Source organism: Mesoplodon bidens, assembly GCF_964165515.1.
Source record: "Mesoplodon bidens genome assembly, chromosome: 1".
NCBI classification, from domain to species: Eukaryota; Metazoa; Chordata; class Mammalia; order Artiodactyla; family Ziphiidae; genus Mesoplodon; species Mesoplodon bidens.
This window is the reverse complement of record NC_138176.1, coordinates 124,275,607-124,294,178: the sequence shown is the minus strand read 5'-3', so window position 1 is coordinate 124,294,178 and position 18,572 is coordinate 124,275,607.

The following is an 18,572-nucleotide window of genomic DNA, read 5'->3' as shown; positions in this document are numbered from 1 at the left end:
GCACATTTGCCTGCCTGTGTCTTTGCAATTCTGTCTTCTTAGGTTATAGGCCCAGGAGTGGGCCTGCTGGATCATATGGTAGCAAAATGTTTACCTTATAGAGGCACCTCCATTCTGTTCTCATTAGTGGCTCTTACCAGGTGATGTCACACTTAAAGTTGACGGTATGCACTTCTCCACAACACCCTCAGCCTTTATTGTTTGTAGATTTTTTTTGCTGATGTTTATTCTGACTAATGTGAGTTGATACCACTTTGTGGTTGGATTTGCATGTGTCTCATAATCACTTGAAATTCAGCTTTCTGGCATGTCCTTTTTTTCTTCAAACTGTGAGGACAGCTTACCTCTTCAAATTGTTTTCGTGAAGTATGTGTGACATTTAGAAATATTTGGGCCATTACCTCCCTCAAGACATTTTGAGGGCAGGTTTCATTTACAGACCTCCAGTACTGGTGCATAACAAGTGAGCCTCAGCACACGTTTTAAAGCTGCTGTTGCAGGTAATGGCCAGAGGGCGTCAGCACTTCTGCTTTTCCCAACCTGGTAACTACGGAAACAGACCATCCTGACAGTGGTGTTCCTCGGTTATATATTAGAGTGGAATGTGACCCCAAAACCTGATGTGTCCTTACTTATGTTTGTTTTATAAATTGAATTTATATTTTTTTATTGGAGTCATATTCCATTGTGCACATGGACCACTTTTTCTTTGTGCATTCCTCTGTTGATGGACATTTTCGTAGCTTCCAAGTGTTGGCTATGGTAAATATTGCTGGAGTTCAGGTTTGCCAGCCTGTGTCTTTATTTATTAGGTTTTTTTTTGCATCGTACGTGTGCCTCTCACTGCTGTGGACCCTCCCCTTGCAGAGCACAGGCTCCGGATGCTCAGGCCCAGCGGCCATAGCTCACGGGACCAGCCGCTCCGCAGCATGTGGGATCTTCCCGAAACGGGGCATGAACCCACGTCTCCTGCATTGGCAGGCAGACTCTCAACCACTGCGCCACCAGTGAAGCCCAGCCTGTGTCCTTTTGATTCTCATCCCCTCAGGCGATAGGCCCAGCAGTGGGTATGCTTGATTGAATGGTAGCTCAGTATTTACCTTTACATTATTGGCTCATGTCCCACTTTGAACCAAGGGTAGGCATTGCTCCAAAACCACTTCAGCATTTATTGTTTCCAGAATTTTTGCTGATGGCCATGCTGACTGGTATGAGCTGATAGGTTTTTGTAACTTGGATTTGCATATCTTTAATTATTCCTAATGTTCAGCATTTTTCCACGCCTTTTAAAATTTCTGCTACAGAAAAACAGAAAAAAACGGAGAGTACAATTAACCTCTTGAAATTGTCTTCTTGGATGGTTGCCCTCTTTTGAATTTTGGGGTCAATTTTCGACCCCAGGATTGTTTTGGAGGGCAGGTGTCTTTTACAGGCCTGCAATGAGTGTGAATATTTAGTGACCATTAGCACTGGGTTTAAAGCTGCTGTTGTGTAAAACGGCCACAAGGCAGCAGCATTTCTCCATTCCCAAATCTGGTTACTAGGGCTGCAGAGCCATTCTGGGACCAATGGAATACAGAAGAAGGCATCATTGAATTCTAGTACAGAATACCATGTCCTGGTGGATGGTAGAATGACCAGCAGGGTGTAGGAATTAGGAACTACTGGATGTAGATCCTCGGTGGCTTCACTGACTGTCCTGACATCCTTTACCAAGTCCCCAGCCGCCCACGGGGCTCTCGTGGTCAGGCCACTCCCAGGTTACGGAGTTCACCTGCGCAACTACCCAGCAGCACATAGGGCTCTCGTAGTCAGGCCCCTTCCAGGATATGAGCCTAACCTGGGCATGTCCCCAGCAGCCCACGGGGCTCTCGTGGTCAGGCCCCTCCCAGGATATGGAGCTCACCGGGGCAGGTCCCCAGCAGCCAACGGGGCTCTCATGGTCAGGGCGCTCCCAGGTTATGGAGCTCACCTGTGCAACTACCCAGCAGCTCATGGGGCTCTCGTAGTCGGGCCCCTCCCAGGATATGGGCCTAACCTGGGCATGTCCCCAGCAGCCCACCGGGCTCTCATGGTCAGGCCACTCCCAGGTTATGGAGCTCACCTGTGCATCTACCCAGCAGCCCATGGGGCTCTCATAGTCAGGCCTTTCCCAGGATACGGAGCTCCCCTGGGCAGGTACCCCGGCAGGGCTGGGCACACAGGAACCATGCACATAGCCCTCATTGCAGAGCACCCCAGATCGCCTGTCACTCAGAGCTGACACAGAGCACCTCAGAGCAGACTTGAACTAACAAACAGCAGCTCTGACAGGTCTGTGACCCTGGGCATCACTCTGTGTGGCTTCACTCTGCCTGGTCTTCCAGAGACTTCCACTGCAGCCGGGGCACCAAGCCTCTGTCTCCACCCATCACCCCTCCTCTCCCTGACTCCTGAGTTCCTCTCATTAGGAGAGGGTCTTCTTGAAGTTGTCTCCCACTCATGGGCCAGATAAAATGATTAGAAAACAAGCCGGAGCTGCAGCCCCTTGTGTATCGTGACTCTCAGGAGCCCACACCTGTTCCTTGGACGTGGCCGGTTCAGCGAGGTCCATTTTCGGCAATGTGAGCCCTTGAAAGGTGAGGATTGGCTGACCTGGGCAGCCTGACCCTGCCGGCCAGCCCTCCCCAGGTGTGCCTGGGTTGAGGTCAATATAAACACCGCTCCAGGCAGCAAGAGCCCCTGCAGCTGTGCCTGACGCCATATTCTCTGCCCCGTCAGCAGTCTCGGGGCTGTGCTGGTGGGAGTGAGTGAGGGGCCACAGCTTTGTGGGAGGCCCGGTGTCAGTGGGGCTCTGCTGGACTTTCTGCAGGAGTTGCCAGGCTGCCATCCGCTAAAGAAGAGGATGTGTCACTCATACCTATCGCTGGAATTGCTCCCCGGGCAGAGGTGAGGAAGGAAAAAAGCAGTGGGGGCCAGGACAGGAGGGGTATCTCAGGCAGGGAAATGGAAAGCTTCCAGAAGAGCGCCCGGGGCCAGGACCATCCTGGCTGGACTGCAGGCACCAAGTCGGCCTGCGTGCTGTCGCTGGTGTGGCTCCAGGGCCCTTCCTCTAGGCTTTCAAGTCCTTGTACATATTCAGGTGTTTTACCTGGGAAGGGTGGGGACAGTTCAGCAGCAGCTGGCCTGGGGCTCAACTCACGTTTACTCACAGACGCCTCGGCACGGTCCCCCAGCTTTGCAATGAGGACGCTCCTTGCGGGGGGCTGCTGGCTGCATGGCAGATGTTCAGAATTGTTGACCACTGGAGCAAGTGCCCTGATAGGATTTTCCTCTGTATAACTGGTGGTGTCTGTTTTTTTTTTCTTGTTTGGTTCAAGGTAGATTTTATTCCTCTTTAATGTATTTATAGATATAAGCGTGGAAATTATTCATTCATATAAATACATCTTTGTGAAGGGAAGAACATTTTTCTGTTTTATTTGTCAATTTTATTTCTTTTAAAAATTTTTGAAATTTTATTTTATTTATTTTTTATACAGCAGGTTATTATAAGTTATGTATATTATACATATACATGTATACAGGTGAATCTCAGTCTCCCAACTCATCCCACCACCACCACCCCATGGCTTCCCCTCCTTGATGTCCATAGGTTTGTTCTCTACCTCTGTGTCTCTATTTCTGCCCTGCAAACCTGTTCTTCTGTACCATTTCTCTAGGTTCCACATATATGCATTAATATACAATCTTTGTTTTTCTCTTTCTGACTTACTTCACTCTGTATGACAGTCTCTAGGTCCATCGACATCTCTACAAATGATCCAGTTTCATTCCTTTTTATGGCTGAGTAATATTCCATTTTTTAAATGTACCACATCTTTATCCATTCCTCTGTGTGGGCATTTAGGTTGCTTCCATTACCTGGCTATTGTAAATAGTGCTGCAATGAACATTGTGGTGAATGTGTCTTTTTGATTTATGGTTTTCTCTGGGTATATGCCCAGAAGTGGGATTGCTGGATCATATGGTAATTCTATTTTTCGTTTTTTAAGGAACCTCCATACTGTTCTCCACAGTGACTGTATCAATTTACATTCCCACCAATAGTGGAAGAGGGTTCCTTTTGTCCACACCCTCACCAGCATTTGTTGTTTGTAGATTTTCTGATGATGCCCATTCTAACAGGTATGAGGTGATACCTCATTGTAGTTTGGATTTGCATTTCTCTAATAATTAGTGATGTTGAGCAGCTTTTCATGTGCATCGTGGCCATCTCTGTGTCTTCTTTGAAGAAAGGTCAATTTAGACGTTCTACCCATTTTTGTATTGGGTTGTTTGTTTTTTTAATATTAAGCTGCATGAGCTGTTTATATATATTGGAGATTAAACCTTTGTCCATTGATTCGTTTGCAAATATTTTCTCCCATTCTGAGGGTTGCCTTTTTCCATTTCCGTTGTTTTAACAAAAAAAGAAAGAAAGAAAAGGAAGCAGAACACAAATGTGCATAAAATATGTCTCTTGAAACTGTCGTTTTGAAATGTGGACGTCTTTTGAAATGTTTGGTCGATATACGACCCCAGGATTTGTTTTCAGAGCAGGTGTCATTTACAGGCCTGCAATTATTTTGAATATCCACTGACCATTAGCGCTGGGATTAAAGCTGCTGTTGTGTGAAACGGCCACAAGGTGGCAGCAGTTCTCCTTTACCAAATCTGGTTACTAGGGCAACAGAGCCGCAATGGAAGTCGTGTTCTAGGTTGTAATTTAGAAGGGAATGTGCCGGGAGAAAGCCCCTTATGTTTGTCTCACTATTCTTGTTCTTTCTTTAAATTTAATTTTTATTTTTATATCACAGCAAGTTTGATTAAAATGTTTGGCTTGTTGTAGGTCTGCAAGATATGGTTCTTTTACACATATACATATGTCTGTTCTTCCTGGGATCCTTTTCCCACGTACCTTATGACAGAATGTTGAGTAGTCTTCTCTTGGTATTTCGTAGGTCTTGGTGATTATATATTTCACCTGTGTTTCTATATGTCTGTTGACGCCAATATCCTAATGTATCCAATCCTCACACCTTTCCATTGGTGAACCATAAGTTTGTTTAATAAATCTGTGATTGCCCTTCTCTGTGGAAGTATCTTCACTGGTATCAATTTTTATGTAACACCTATAAGTGATATCATATGATATGTGTCTTTCTTTTTCTGACTTACTACAAGTCATGTGATTACCTCTAGACTCATCTACGGTGCTGCACATGGCATTGTGTCCTTTTTTTCCTTGGCTAATATTCCGTCTGTACATGTACCAGTTCTTCTTGGTCCACGCATCTGTTGATGGACTTTTTGGTTGCTTCCATGTCATGGCTATTGTAATGCTGTGGCAATGCACATTTGCCTGCAATTCTTTGCAATTCTGTCTTCTTAGGTTATAGGCCCAGGAGTGGGCCTGCTGGATCATATGGTAGCAAAATGTTTACCTTATAGAGGCACCTCCATTCTGTTCTCATTAGTGGCTCTTACCAGGTGATGTCACACTTAAAGTTGACGGTATGCACTTCTCCACAACACCCTCAGCCTTTATTGTTTGTAGATTTTTTTTGCTGATGTTTATTCTGACTAATGTGAGTTGATACCACTTTGTGGTTGGATTTGCATGCGTCTCATAATCACTTGAAATTCAGCTTTCTGGCATGTCCTTTTTTTCTTCAAACTGTGAGGACAGCTTACCTCTTCAAATTGTTTTCGTGAAGTATGTGTGACATTTAGAAATATTTGGGCCATTACCTCCCTCAAGACATTTTGAGGGCAGGTTTCATTTACAGACCTCCAGTACTGGTGCATAACAAGTGAGCCTCAGCACACGTTTTAAAGCTGCTGTTGCAGGTAATGGCCAGAGGGCGTCAGCACTTCTGCTTTTCCCAACCTGGTAACTACGGAAACAGACCATCCTGACAGTGGTGTTCCTCGGTTATATATTAGAGTGGAATGTGACCCCAAAACCTGATGTGTCCTTACTTATGTTTGTTTTATAAATTGAATTTATATTTTTTTATTGGAGTCATATTCCATTGTGCACATGGACCACTTTTTCTTTGTGCATTCCTCTGTTGATGGACATTTTCGTAGCTTCCAAGTGTTGGCTATGGTAAATATTGCTGGAGTTCAGGTTTGCCAGCCTGTGTCTTTATTTATTAGGTTTTTTTTTGTATCGTACGTGTGCCTCTCACTGCTGTGGACCCTCCCCTTGCAGAGCACAGGCTCCGGATGCTCAGGCCCAGCGGCCATAGCTCACGGGACCAGCCGCTCCGCAGCATGTGGGATCTTCCCGAAACGGGGCATGAACCCACGTCTCCTGCATTGGCAGGCAGACTCTCAACCACTGCGCCACCAGTGAAGCCCAGCCTGTGTCCTTTTGATTCTCATCCCCTCAGGCGATAGGCCCAGCAGTGGGTATGCTTGATTGAATGGTAGCTCAGTATTTACCTTTACATTATTGGCTCATGTCCCACTTTGAACCAAGGGTAGGCATTGCTCCAAAACCACTTCAGCATTTATTGTTTCCAGAATTTTTGCTGATGGCCATGCTGACTGGTATGAGCTGATAGGTTTTTGTAACTTGGATTTGCATATCTTTAATTATTCCTAATGTTCAGCATTTTTCCACGCCTTTTAAAATTTCTGCTACAGAAAAACAGAAAAAAACGGAGAGTACAATTAACCTCTTGAAATTGTCTTCTTGGATGGTTGCCCTCTTTTGAATTTTGGGGTCAATTTTCGACCCCAGGATTGTTTTGGAGGGCAGGTGTCTTTTACAGGCCTGCAATGAGTGTGAATATTTAGTGACTATTAGCACTTTGTTTAAAGCTGCTGTTGTGTAAAACGGCCACAAGGCAGCAGCATTTCTCCATTCCCAAATCTGGTTACTAGGGCTGCAGAGCCTTTCTGGGACCAATGGAATACAGAAGAAGGCATCATTGAATTCTAGTACAGAATACCATGTCCTGGTGGATGGTAGAATGACCAGCAGGGTGTAGGAATTAGGAACTACTGGATGTAGATCCTCGGTGGCTTCACTGACTGTCCTGACATCCTTTACCAAGTCCCCAGCCGCCCACGGGGCTCTCGTGGTCAGGCCACTCCCAGGTTACGGAGTTCACCTGCGCAACTACCCAGCAGCACATAGGGCTCTCGTAGTCAGGCCCCTTCCAGGATATGAGCCTAACCTGGGCATGTCCCCAGCAGCCCACGGGGCTCTCGTGGTCAGGCCCCTCCCAGGATATGGAGCTCACCGGGGCAGGTCCCCAGCAGCCAACGGGGCTCTCATGGTCAGGGCACTCCCAGGTTATGGAGCTCACCTGTGCAACTACCCAGCAGCTCATGGGGCTCTCGTAGTCAGGCCCCTCCCAGGATATGGGCCTAACCTGGGCATGTCCCCAGCAGCCCACCGGGCTCTCATGGTCAGGCCACTCCCAGGTTATGGAGCTCACCTGTGCATCTACCCAGCAGCCCATGGGGCTCTCATAGTCAGGCCTTTCCCAGGATACGGAGCTCCCCTGGGCAGGTACCCCGGCAGGGCTGGGCACACAGGAACCATGCACATAGCCCTCATTGCAGAGCACCCCAGATCGCCTGTCACTCAGAGCTGACACAGAGCACCTCAGAGCAGACTTGAACTAACAAACAGCAGCTCTGACAGGTCTGTGACCCTGGGCATCACTCTGTGTGGCTTCACTCTGCCTGGTCTTCCAGAGACTTCCACTGCAGCCGGGGCACCAAGCCTCTGTCTCCACCCATCACCCCTCCTCTCCCTGACTCCTGAGTTCCTCTCATTAGGAGAGGGTCTTCTTGAAGTTGTCTCCCACTCATGGGCCAGATAAAATGATTAGAAAACAAGCCGGAGCTGCAGCCCCTTGTGTATCGTGACTCTCAGGAGCCCACACCTGTTCCTTGGACGTGGCCGGTTCAGCGAGGTCCATTTTCGGCAATGTGAGCCCTTGAGGGGTGAGGATTGGCTGACCTGGGCAGCCTGACCCTGCCGGCCAGCCCTCCCCAGGTGTGCCTGGGTTGAGGTCAATATAAACACCGCTCCAGGCAGCAAGAGCCCCTGCAGCTGTGCCTGACGCCATATTCTCTGCCCCGTCAGCAGTCTCGGGGCTGTGCTGGTGGGAGTGAGTGAGGGGCCACAGCTTTGTGGGAGGCCCGGTGTCAGTGGGGCTCTGCTGGACTTTCTGCAGGAGTTGCCAGGCTGCCATCCGCTAAAGAAGAGGATGTGTCACTCATACCTATCGCTGGAATTGCTCCCCGGGCAGAGGTGAGGAAGGAAAAAAGCAGTGGGGGCCAGGACAGGAGGGGTATCTCAGGCAGGGAAATGGAAAGCTTCCAGAAGAGCGCCCGGGGCCAGGACCATGCTGGCTGGACTGCAGGCACCAAGTCGGCCTGCGTGCTGTCGCTGGTGTGGCTCCAGGGCCCTTCCTCTAGGCTTTCAAGTCCTTGTACATATTCAGGTGTTTTACCTGGGAAGGGTGGGGACAGTTCAGCAGCAGCTGGCCTGGGGCTCAACTCACGTTTACTCACAGACGCCTCGGCACGGTCCCCCAGCTTTGCAATGAGGACGCTCCTTGCCGGGGGCTGCTGGCTGCATGGCAGATGTTCAGAATTGTTGACCACTGGAGCAAGTGCCCTGATAGGATTTTCCTCTGTATAACTGGTGGTGTCTGTTTTTTTTTTCTTGTTTGGTTCAAGGTAGATTTTATTCCTCTTTAATGTATTTATTGATATAAGCATGGAAATTATTCATTCATATAAATACATCTTTGTGAAGGGAAGAACATTTTTCTGTTTTATTTGTCAATTTTATTTATTTTAAAAATTTTTGAAATTTTATTTTATTTATTTTTTATACAGCAGGTTATTATAAGTTATGTATATTACACATATACATGTATACAGGTGAATCTCAGTCTCCCAACTCATCCCACCACCACCACCCCATGGCTTCCCCTCCTTGATGTCCATAGGTTTGTTCTCTACCTCTGTGTCTCTATTTCTGCCCTGCAAACCTGTTCTTCTGTACCATTTCTCTAGGTTCCACATATATGCATTAATATACAATCTTTGTTTTTCTCTTTCTGACTTACTTCACTCTGTATGACAGTCTCTAGGTCCATCGACATCTCTACAAATGATCCAGTTTCATTCCTTTTTATGGCTGAGTAATATTCCATTTTTTAAATGTACCACATCTTTATCCATTCCTCTGTGTGTGGGCATTTAGGTTGCTTCCATTACCTGGCTATTGTAAATAGTGCTGCAATGAACATTGTGGTGAATGTGTCTTTTTGATTTATGGTTTTCTCTGGGTATATGCCCAGAAGTGGGATTGCTGGATCATATGGTAATTCTATTTTTCGTTTTTTAAGGAACCTCCATACTGTTCTCCACAGTGACTGTATCAATTTACATTCCCACCAATAGTGGAAGAGGGTTCCTTTTGTCCACACCCTCACCAGCATTTGTTGTTTGTAGATTTTCTGATGATGCCCATTCTAACAGGTATGAGGTGATACCTCATTGTAGTTTGGATTTGCATTTCTCTAATAATTAGTGATGTTGAGCAGCTTTTCATGTGCATCGTGGCCATCTCTGTGTCTTCTTTGAAGAAAGGTCAATTTAGATGTTCTACCCATTTTTGTATTGGGTTGTTTGTTTTTTTAATATTAAGCTGCATGAGCTGTTTATATATATTGGAGATTAAACCTTTGTCCATTGATTCGTTTGCAAATATTTTCTCCCATTCTGAGGGTTGCCTTTTTCCATTCCCGTTGTTTTAACAAAAAAAGAAAGAAAGAAAAGGAAGCAGAACACAAATGTGCATAAAATATGTCTCTTGAAACTGTCGTTTTGAAATGTGGACGTCTTTTGAAATGTTTGGTCGATATACGACCCCAGGATTTGTTTTCAGAGCAGGTGTCATTTACAGGCCTGCAATTATTTTGAATATCCACTGACCATTAGCGCTGGGATTAAAGCTGCTGTTGTGTGAAACGGCCACAAGGTGGCAGCAGTTCTCCTTTACCAAATCTGGTTACTAGGGCAACAGAGCCGCAATGGAAGTCGTGTTCTAGGTTGTAATTTAGAAGGGAATGTGCCAGGAGAAAGCCCCTTATGTTTGTCTCACTATTCTTGTTCTTTCTTTAAATTTAATTTTTATTTTTATATCACAGCAAGTTTGATTAAAATGTTTGGCTTGTTGTAGGTCTGCAAGATATGGTTCTTTTACACATATACATATGTCTGTTCTTCCTGGGATCCTTTTCCCACGTACCTTATGACAGAATGTTGAGTAGTCTTCTCTTGGTATTTCGTAGGTCTTGGTGATTATATATTTCACCTGTGTTTGTATATGTCTGTTGACGCCAATATCCTAATGTATCCAATCCTCACACCTTTCCATTGGTGAACCATAAGTTTGTTTAATAAATCTGTGATTGCCCTTCTCTGTGGAAGTATCTTCACTGGTATCAATTTTTATGTAACACCTATAAGTGATATCATATGATATGTGTCTTTCTTTTTCTGACTTACTACAAGTCATGTGATTACCTCTAGACTCATCTACGGTGCTGCACATGGCATTGTGTCCTTTTTTTCCTTGGCTAATATTCCGTCTGTACATGTACCAGTTCTTCTTGGTCCACGCATCTGTTGATGGACTTTTTGGTTGCTTCCATGTCATGGCTATTGTAATGCTGTGGCAATGCACATTTGCCTGCCTGTGTCTTTGCAATTCTGTCTTCTTAGGTTATAGGCCCAGGAGTGGGCCTGCTGGATCATATGGTAGCAAAATGTTTACCTTATAGAGGCACCTCCATTCTGTTCTCATTAGTGGCTCTTACCAGGTGATGTCACACTTAAAGTTGACGGTATGCACTTCTCCACAACACCCTCAGCATTTATTGTTTGTAGATTTTTTTTGCTGATGTTTATTCTGACTAATGTGAGTTGATACCACTTTGTGGTTGGATTTGCATGCGTCTCATAATCACTTGAAATTCAGCTTTCTGGCATGTCCTTTTTTTCTTCAAACTGTGAGGACAGCTTACCTCTTCAAATTGTTTTCGTGAAGTATGTGTGACATTTAGAAATATTTGGGCCATTACCTCCCTCAAGACATTTTGAGGGCAGGTTTCATTTACAGACCTCCAGTACTGGTGCATAACAAGTGAGCCTCAGCACACGTTTTAAAGCTGCTGTTGCAGGTAATGGCCAGAGGGCGTCAGCACTTCTGCTTTTCCCAACCTGGTAACTACGGAAACAGACCATCCTGACAGTGGTGTTCCTCGGTTATATATTAGAGTGGAATGTGACCCCAAAACCTGATGTGTCCTTACTTATGTTTGTTTTATAAATTGAATTTATATTTTTTTATTGGAGTCATATTCCATTGTGCACATGGACCACTTTTTCTTTGTGCATTCCTCTGTTGATGGACATTTTCGTAGCTTCCAAGTGTTGGCTATGGTAAATATTGCTGGAGTTCAGGTTTGCCAGCCTGTGTCTTTATTTATTAGGTTTTTTTTTGCGTCGTACGTGTGCCTCTCACTGCTGTGGACCCTCCCCTTGCAGAGCACAGGCTCCGGATGCTCAGGCCCAGCGGCCATAGCTCACGGGACCAGCCGCTCCGCAGCATGTGGGATCTTCACGAAACGGGGCATGAACCCACGTCTCCTGCATTGGCAGGCAGACTCTCAACCACTGCGCCACCAGTAGAGCCCAGCCTGTGTCCTTTTGATTCTCATCCCCTCAGGCGATAGGCCCAGCAGTGGGTATGCTTGATTGAATGGTAGCTCAGTATTTACCTTTACATTATTGGCTCATGTCCCACGTTGAACCAAGGGTAGGCATTGCTCCAAAACCCCTTCAGCATTTATTGTTTGCAGAATTTTTGCTGATGGCCATTCTGACTGGTATGAGCTGATAGGTTTTTGTAACTTGGATTTGCATATCTTTAATTATTCCTAATGTTCAGCATTTTTCCACGCCTTTTAAAATTTCTGCTACAGAAAAACAGAAAAAAACGGAGAGTACAATTAACCTCTTGAAATTGTCTTCTTGGATGGTTGCCCTCTTTTGAATTTTGGGGTCAATTTTCGACCCCAGGATTGTTTTGGAGGGCAGGTGTCTTTTACAGGCCTGCAAAGAGTGTGAATATTTAGTGACCATTAGCACTGGGTTTAAAGCTGCTGTTGTGTGAAACGGCCACAAGGCAGCAGCATTTCTCCATTCCCAAATCTGGTTACTAGGGCTGCAGAGCCTTTCTGGGACCAATGGAATACAGAAGAAGGCATCATTGAATTCTAGTACAGAATACCATGTCCTGGTGGATGGTAGAATGACCAGCAGGGTGTAGGAATTAGGAACTACTGGATGTAGATCCTCGGTGGCTTCACTGACTGTCCTGACATCCTTTACCAAGTCCCAAGCCGCCCACGGGGCTCTCGTGGTCAGGCCACTCCCAGGTTACGGAGTTCACCTGCGCAACTACCCAGCAGCACATAGGGCTCTCGTAGTCAGGCCCCTTCCAGGATATGAGCCTAACCTGGGCATGTCCCCAGCAGCCCACGGGGCTCTCGTGGTCAGGCCCCTCCCAGGATATGGAGCTCACCGGGGCAGGTCCCCAGCAGCCAACGGGGCTCTCATGGTCAGGGCACTCGCAGGTTATGGAGCTCACCTGTGCAACTACCCAGCAGCTCATGGGGCTCTCGTAGTCAGGCCCCTCCCAGGATATGGGCCTAACCTGGGCATGTCCCCAGCAGCCCACCGGGCTCTCATGGTCAGGCCACTCCCAGGTTATGGAGCTCACCTGTGCATCTACCCAGCAGCCCATGGGGCTCTCATAGTCAGGCCTTTCCCAGGATACGGAGCTCCCCTGGGCAGGTACCCCGGCAGGGCTGGGCACACAGGAACCATGCACATAGCCCTCATTGCAGAGCACCCCAGATCGCCTGTCACTCAGAGCTGACACAGAGCACCTCAGAGCAGACTTGAACTAACAAACAGCAGCTCTGACAGGTCTGTGACCCTGGGCATCACTCTGTGTGGCTTCACTCTGCCTGGTCTTCCAGAGACTTCCACTGCAGCCGGGGCACCAAGCCTCTGTCTCCACCCATCACCCCTCCTCTCCCTGACTCCTGAGTTCCTCTCATTAGGAGAGGGTCTTCTTGAAGTTGTCTCCCACTCATGGGCCAGATAAAATGATTAGAAAACAAGCCGGAGCTGCAGCCCCTTGTGTATCGTGACTCTCAGGAGCCCACACCTGTTCCTTGGATGTGGCCGGTTCAGCGAGGTCCATTTTCGGCAATGTGAGCCCTTGAGGGGTGAGGATTGGCTGACCTGGGCAGCCTGACCCTGCCGGCCAGCCCTCCCCAGGTGTGCCTGGGTTGAGGTCAATATAAACACCGCTCCAGGCAGCAAGAGCCCCTGCAGCTGTGCCTGATGCCATATTCTCTGCCCCGTCAGCAGTCTCGGGGCTGTGCTGGTGGGAGTGAGTGAGGGGCCACAGCTTTGTGGGAGGCCCGGTGTCAGTGGGGCTCTGCTGGACTTTCTGCAGGAGTTGCCAGGCTGCCATCCGCTAAAGAAGAGGATGTGTCACTCATACCTATCGCTGGAATTGCTCCCCGGGCAGAGGTGAGGAAGGAAAAAAGCAGTGGGGGCCAGGACAGGAGGGGTATCTCAGGCAGGGAAATGGAAAGCTTCCAGAAGAGCGCCCGGGGCCAGGACCATCCTGGCTGGACTGCAGGCACCAAGTCGGCCTGCGTGCTGTCGCTGGTGTGGCTCCAGGGCCCTTCCTCTAGGCTTTCAAGTCCTTGTACATATTCAGGTGTTTTACCTGGGAAGGGTGGGGACAGTTCAGCAGCAGCTGGCCTGGGGCTCAACTCACGTTTACTCACAGACGCCTCGGCACGGTCCCCCAGCTTTGCAATGAGGACGCTCCTTGCGGGGGGCTGCTGTCTGCATGGCAGATGTTCAGAATTGTTGACCACTGGAGCAAGTGCCCTGATAGGATTTTCCTCTGTATAACTGGTGGTGTCTGTTTTTTTTTCTTGTTTGGTTCAAGGTAGATTTTATTCCTCTTTAATGTATTTATAGATATAAGCGTGGAAATTATTCATTCATATAAATACATCTTTGTGAAGGGAAGAACATTTTTCTGTTTTATTTGTCAATTTTATTTCTTTTAAAAATTTTTGAAATTTTATTTTATTTATTTTTTATACAGCAGGTTATTATAAGTTATGTATATTATACATATACATGTATACAGGTCAATCTCAGTCTCCCAACTCATCCCACCACCACCACCCCATGGCTTCCCCTCCTTGATGTCCATAGGTTTGTTCTCTACCTCTGTGTCTCTATTTCTGCCCTGCAAACCTGTTCTTCTGTACCATTTCTCTAGGTTCCACATATATGCATTAATATACAATCTTTGTTTTTCTCTTTCTGACTTACTTCACTCTGTATGACAGTCTCTAGGTCCATCGACATCTCTACAAATGATCCAGTTTCATTCCTTTTTATGGCTGAGTAATATTCCATTTTTTAAATGTACCACATCTTTATCCATTCCTCTGTGTGTGGGCATTTAGGTTGCTTCCATTACCTGGCTATTGTAAATAGTGCTGCAATGAACATTGTGGTGAATGTGTCTTTTTGATTTATGGTTTTCTCTGGGTATATGCCCAGAAGTGGGATTGCTGGATCATATGGTAATTCTATTTTTCGTTTTTTAAGGAACCTCCATACTGTTCTCCACAGTGACTGTATCAATTTACATTCCCACCAATAGTGGAAGAGGGTTCCTTTTGTCCACACCCTCACCAGCATTTGTTGTTTGTAGATTTTCTGATGATGCCCATTCTAACAGGTATGAGGTGATACCTCATTGTAGTTTGGATTTGCATTTCTCTAATAATTAGTGATGTTGAGCAGCTTTTCATGTGCATCGTGGCCATCTCTGTGTCTTCTTTGAAGAAAGGTCAATTTAGATGTTCTACCCATTTTTGTATTGGGTTGTTTGTTTTTTTAATATTAAGCTGCATGAGCTGTTTATATATATTGGAGATTAAACCTTTGTCCATTGATTCGTTTGCAAATATTTTCTCCCATTCTGAGGGTTGCCTTTTTCCATTCCCGTTGTTTTAACAAAAAAAGAAAGAAAGAAAAGGAAGCAGAACACAAATGTGCATAAAATATGTCTCTTGAAACTGTCGTTTTGAAATGTGGACGTCTTTTGAAATGTTTGGTCGATATACGACCCCAGGATTTGTTTTCAGAGCAGGTGTCATTTACAGGCCTGCAATTATTTTGAATATCCACTGACCATTAGCGCTGGGATTAAAGCTGCTGTTGTGTGAAACGGCCACAAGGTGGCAGCAGTTCTCCTTTACCAAATCTGGTTACTAGGGCAACAGAGCCGCAATGGAAGTCGTGTTCTAGGTTGTAATTTAGAAGGGAATGTGCCAGGAGAAAGCCCCTTATGTTTGTCTCACTATTCTTGTTCTTTCTTTAAATTTAATTTTTATTTTTATATCACAGCAAGTTTGATTAAAATGTTTGGCTTGTTGTAGGTCTGCAAGATATGGTTCTTTTACACATATACATATGTCTGTTCTTCCTGGGATCCTTTTCCCACGTACCTTATGACAGAATGTTGAGTAGTCTTCTCTTGGTATTTCGTAGGTCTTGGTGATTATATATTTCACCTGTGTTTGTATATGTCTGTTGACGCCAATATCCTAATGTATCCAATCCTCACACCTTTCCATTGGTGAACCATAAGTTTGTTTAATAAATCTGTGATTGCCCTTCTCTGTGGAAGTATCTTCACTGGTATCAATTTTTATGTAACACCTATAAGTGATATCATATGATATGTGTCTTTCTTTTTCTGACTTACTACAAGTCATGTGATTACCTCTAGACTCATCTACGGTGCTGCACATGGCATTGTGTCCTTTTTTTCCTTGGCTAATATTCCGTCTGTACATGTACCAGTTCTTCTTGGTCCACGCATCTGTTGATGGACTTTTTGGTTGCTTCCATGTCATGGCTATTGTAATGCTGTGGCAATGCACATTTGCCTGCCTGTGTCTTTGCAATTCTGTCTTCTTAGGTTATAGGCCCAGGAGTGGGCCTGCTGGATCATATGGTAGCAAAATGTTTACCTTATAGAGGCACCTCCATTCTGTTCTCATTAGTGGCTCTTACCAGGTGATGTCACACTTAAAGTTGACGGTATGCACTTCTCCACAACACCCTCAGCCTTTATTGTTTGTAGATTTTTTTTGCTGATGTTTATTCTGACTAATGTGAGTTGATACCACTTTGTGGTTGGATTTGCATGCGTCTCATAATCACTTGAAATTCAGCTTTCTGGCATGTCCTTTTTTTCTTCAAACTGTGAGGACAGCTTACCTCTTCAAATTGTTTTCGTGAAGTATGTGTGACATTTAGAAATATTTGGGCCATTACCTCCCTCAAGACATTTTGAGGGCAGGTTTCATTTACAGACCTCCAGTACTGGTGCATAACAAGTGAGCCTCAGCACACGTTTTAAAGCTGCTGTTGCAGGTAATGGCCAGAGGGCGTCAGCACTTCTGCTTTTCCCAACCTGGTAACTACGGAAACAGACCATCCTGACAGTGGTGTTCCTCGGTTATATATTAGAGTGGAATGTGACCCCAAAACCTGATGTGTCCTTACTTATGTTTGTTTTATAAATTGAATTTATATTTTTTTATTGGAGTCATATTCCATTGTGCACATGGACCACTTTTTCTTTGTGCATTCCTCTGTTGATGGACATTTTCGTAGCTTCCAAGTGTTGGCTATGGTAAATATTGCTGGAGTTCAGGTTTGCCAGCCTGTGTCTTTATTTATTAGGTTTTTTTTTGTATCGTACGTGTGCCTCTCACTGCTGTGGACCCTCCCCTTGCAGAGCACAGGCTCCGGATGCTCAGGCCCAGCGGCCATAGCTCACGGGACCAGCCGCTCCGCAGCATGTGGGATCTTCCCGAAACGGGGCATGAACCCACGTCTCCTGCATTGGCAGGCAGACTCTCAACCACTGCGCCACCAGTGAAGCCCAGCCTGTGTCCTTTTGATTCTCATCCCCTCAGGCGATAGGCCCAGCAGTGGGTATGCTTGATTGAATGGTAGCTCAGTATTTACCTTTACATTATTGGCTCATGTCCCACTTTGAACCAAGGGTAGGCATTGCTCCAAAACCACTTCAGCATTTATTGTTTCCAGAATTTTTGCTGATGGCCATGCTGACTGGTATGAGCTGATAGGTTTTTGTAACTTGGATTTGCATATCTTTAATTATTCCTAATGTTCAGCATTTTTCCACGCCTTTTAAAATTTCTGCTACAGAAAAACAGAAAAAAACGGAGAGTACAATTAACCTCTTGAAATTGTCTTCTTGGATGGTTGCCCTCTTTTGAATTTTGGGGTCAATTTTCGACCCCAGGATTGTTTTGGAGGGCAGGTGTCTTTTACAGGCCTGCAATGAGTGTGAATATTTAGTGACTATTAGCACTTTGTTTAAAGCTGCTGTTGTGTAAAACGGCCACAAGGCAGCAGCATTTCTCCATTCCCAAATCTGGTTACTAGGGCTGCAGAGCCTTTCTGGGACCAATGGAATACAGAAGAAGGCATCATTGAATTCTAGTACAGAATACCATGTCCTGGTGGATGGTAGAATGACCAGCAGGGTGTAGGAATTAGGAACTACTGGATGTAGATCCTCGGTGGCTTCACTGACTGTCCTGACATCCTTTACCAAGTCCCCAGCCGCCCACGGGGCTCTCGTGGTCAGGCCACTCCCAGGTTACGGAGTTCACCTGCGCAACTACCCAGCAGCACATAGGGCTCTCGTAGTCAGGCCCCTTCCAGGATATGAGCCTAACCTGGGCATGTCCCCAGCAGCCCACGGGGCTCTCGTGGTCAGGCCCCTCCCAGGATATGGAGCTCACCGGGGCAGGTCCCCAGCAGCCAACGGGGCTCTCATGGTCAGGGCACTCCCAGGTTATGGAGCTCACCTGTGCAACTACCCAGCAGCTCATGGGGCTCTCGTAGTCAGGCCCCTCCCAGGATATGGGCCTAACCTGGGCATGTCCCCAGCAGCCCACCGGGCTCTCATGGTCAGGCCACTCCCAGGTTATGGAGCTCACCTGTGCATCTACCCAGCAGCCCATGGGGCTCTCATAGTCAGGCCTTTCCCAGGATACGGAGCTCCCCTGGGCAGGTACCCTGGCAGGGCTGGGCACACAGGAACCATGCACATAGCCCTCATTGCAGAGCAGCCCAGATCGCCTGTCACTCAGAGCTGACACAGAGCACCTCAGAGCAGACTTGAACTAACAAACAGCAGCTCTGACAGGTCTGTGACCCTGGGCATCACTCTGTGTGGCTTCACTCTGCCTGGTCTTCCAGAGACTTCCACTGCAGCCGGGGCACCAAGCCTCTGTCTCCACCCATCACCCCTCCTCTCCCTGACTCCTGAGTTCCTCTCATTAGGA